The following is a 3,685-nucleotide window of genomic DNA, read 5'->3' as shown; positions in this document are numbered from 1 at the left end:
GAGGACCGAAGCTGTCGCCCTGCCCTGCTGTCCCGCTCCGCTCCGCCCCCCAGTGGGGAGGATGGATGTAAGGGTGTGTTGAGAATCAGTGGAGAAAAAAATTGTGCCGTGTTCATCGCGAAAAAACAATGGCTGAAAAACTGGAAGGGAAGCCAGTGGGCCACATGAGTAGCAAGGGTGGGGGATAAATTTGAGTAATGTGCGTAAATAGTATTGAATATGTGTATAGCCTCCGAAAATGTCAGATGGATTTTTTGCAAGGTTCATGTATTGTATATAGTTATTACTTTACCACAGCAATGAAAGAAAACGTCAAGCAATTTTGGTCTTATATGAAACGTTTGGGTAACGGAGAGAAGGGAGTTGCAGACCTCATGGAGGGCTCGAACTTAACGGTTGCCCGGGTGCCATTGATCACTCAAAGTGCCGTCGGGCAACTAAACACCGAGTCATTTTGCCCGGCTTGGCAACTGGTTTGTACCGAAGATGGACATAAAAAACTGGAGTAACTCCACGGGTCAGGCAGCATCTCTGGAGAGAAGGAACGCGACGTTTTGTGTCGGCGGTGACGGCTGTATTGTGTGAGAAAGATACTAGGGGTGTGGTGACGAAGGGTCGCAGCGAATGACGGCCCCCGAACAGCGACAGCGGCTCCATCTCCTCCTCCTCTCGTCCCCACCCGCCCTGATAAGGGCCGCTGCTTGCAAATCCGCTAACGGCGCACTTTCAAAACAAACCCTCCCACACGCCGAGGCCAGGAGGAGGGAGGGAGGGGGAGGCCTCGGCGGGAGGGAGGGTTTGTTTTGAAAGCGGTTATTGCCGTTAGCGGGTTTGCAAGCAGCGGGAGGAGGAAGAGATGGAGCCACTGCCGCTGCCGCTGCTGTTCGGGACCCGTCATTCGCTCCGACACTTCTGAAGCAGCTACATCAAAGATACTACAGCTATAGGATCTTTGAGCTGCACCGCTTGGCCCCATTGGCTGGCGGAGGAGGGAGGCGGTGGCGAGGAATTCCCAACAGCCAAGGTAGCGGGCGATGTTGCCCGGGGAGCGCCGACCCTCCTTCCTCCCCACCTCGCCCCCCTTCTCACTCTCTCTCTCTCTTGTACGCCCCCCCCCCAACCCCCCCCCCCCCCCCCCCCGCTTATCCTGGGACCCCCTCCTCTACATCCTGCACTGAACCCATTCCCGCCTCTATTCAGTCCTCACTGACATCCCCTGTGCTCCCCTCCCCATCTCTCCCCCCCCCCCCCCCAATCTATTCATCCTGCGCTGATCACTCTATCCACCTCGCATTGATTCTTCTGACGCCACCCCCCCCCCATCCATCCTACACTGGTTCCCCAATTCACCCTGTACTTACCCCTTTCCCATCCATCCTGCACTTCTCCTCCATCCATCCTATACAAATCCCCATCCATCCTGAACTGAGATCCCATCCATCCTGTACTAATCCACACATTCATCCCGTACTGACCCACCCCCTCCATTTACCCTGCACCTTCCCCCATTCATCCTGTAGTGATTCCCCATTCATCCTGCGCTGATCTCTCCCCTCATCCATCCTGTACTGATTCTCCCATTCAAGAAGAATGGGGGGAACAGTCTGAAGAAGGATCTCGACCCGAAATGTTGCCTATTTCCTTTGCTCCATAGATGCTGCCTCACCCGCTGAGTTTCTCCAGCACTTTTGTCTACCCCCCCATCCATCCCGTACTGAACCCCCCCCATTCAACACCACTGCCATCCCCCGTGCTCTCCCCTCACAATTTTACATACTCCAACCAACACGTACTAATTCACCTGCCTCAATCCATCCATTCTGCACCGTCTGCCTTCTAACCCCCCCCCACCCCCCGCCATCTTCCCCCGCACTGATTCACACACACCCCCCGACCCTATTGTCCTGGAAATGTCTTCAGAGCGAATATTGACTATGTTTGATAACGGAATGCAATCAAATGTGTTTTAATTCCCAATGTTATTATTTGTTTTAATCCATAAAGATGGAATTAATTAAATTGTGAACACGTGAAACATTAAAACCGCAGTGTTCGATTGTCACTGCTACCGTTGACATGTTATTACAGAATTCATTTTAACGGCAAATCAATGCTCTTAATATGGAGTATCAGTACTGTAGTTATTTAATGAGCAACATTCACAACTATACATACGCATATATGTTACCATGGTCCAGGATTTATTGACACAGGTTGATCATACGCTGAATAATCCAACCACAGTTTTGTTTAGAAGTGGAAAGAACTAATAGAAATTGCATTCATTGCAATGTGTAAAAAGAGTTGAGATACTGTCTTATAATTTTGCTGCATGTCATCGTGGGATATATCATGTCTTGATTGGTGAATGTTTAGTTTGTGATTTTATGTGAAGCAGAAATAATATGTGAATGCTTCATTGAGTATAATTCCGACTGGTAACTACGCACTTCGTCCGAGCACATTATCGTACGCATCATGCAAGCCGTCTTAAATGACCAAATAAACTGTCATTTGGCAACCTAAAAAGCTGCCAAGGTTGCCCGGCTGGCAATAGAGAATAAAAGTTAAGCTAGAGCCCTGTGATGGTGTACAACACAGTTATTATGGTCATTTCAAACAAGAAACCACCTTCTCGAAACTACGTCTTCTGTGGACAAATACTTCATCATACATTCAATGTGATTATGGCTGATCATCCACAATCAGTACCCCTTTCCTCTCTTCTCCCCATATCCCCTGACTCCACTATCTTCATCATGTATAATAACTCATTCCTTGTAAGAACCTTAGGGAATGGAATAAACTAGACAACAATATAGTCAAATCACCTTCACAAGTAGTATGCACAACACAGCCAAGTTGGCGGTTACACAAAAAAGCTGGAGAAACTCAGCGGGTGCAGCAGCATCTATGGAGCGAAGGAAATAGGCAACGTTTCGGGCCGAAACCCTTCTTCAGAATCAGAATCACAGTCTGAAGAAGGGTTTCGGCCCGAAACGTTGCCGATTTCCTTCGCTCCATAGATGTTGCTGCACCCGCTGAGTTTCTCCAGCTTTTTTGTGTAACCTTCGATTCTCCAGCATCTGCAGTTCCCTCTTAAACACAGCCAAGTTGGCGATGTGCAGAGTACTGCCCTGCCGACTACAAATTCAGAAGGTTCAGAAGGAATCAAGTATTTTGAAATTAAAAAAATTAGCGGGTCAAGCAACGTGTTTAGTGGTTAAATATTGAAGATCGGAGACCTCGCGTCTGGTCAGGAAAAAGCTAGAATTAAGTGGGTCTAAAGATGAGGACAAAGGGGTAAGGAGAAGAGAGAATATAAGAAATCAGTGCTGGGGATGTACAGTACAAGTATAAGCTGTATTGGCTACATGACATGGAAAGGCTGACCAAGGAAATGCAAAGGGAAAAAAGAACAATAATTGGTTAAAGTTCTCAAAGGCGATGCTAGGAATGAAATAAAAACTGATATAAAAATATTATTTTTTGCTTTGAAAGACCAAGATTAATTGTCCATCCCTTTAGAATATGGAAATGAGTCCACATTTGGTCATGGTACATGGATAGGAGAGGTTTAGTGGGTTAGACTTGCCAAACGTGGCCAGGTTGGAATAGTGTAGATGGGACAACTTGGTCGGTATTGGCAAGTTAAATTGTAGGGCCTGTTTCCATATTGTGTGAT

Source organism: Leucoraja erinacea, chromosome 2, assembly GCF_028641065.1.
Source record: "Leucoraja erinacea ecotype New England chromosome 2, Leri_hhj_1, whole genome shotgun sequence".
In the NCBI taxonomy this organism is placed as follows: domain Eukaryota; kingdom Metazoa; phylum Chordata; class Chondrichthyes; order Rajiformes; family Rajidae; genus Leucoraja; species Leucoraja erinaceus.
Note: the sequence above shows the minus strand (reverse complement) of the source record.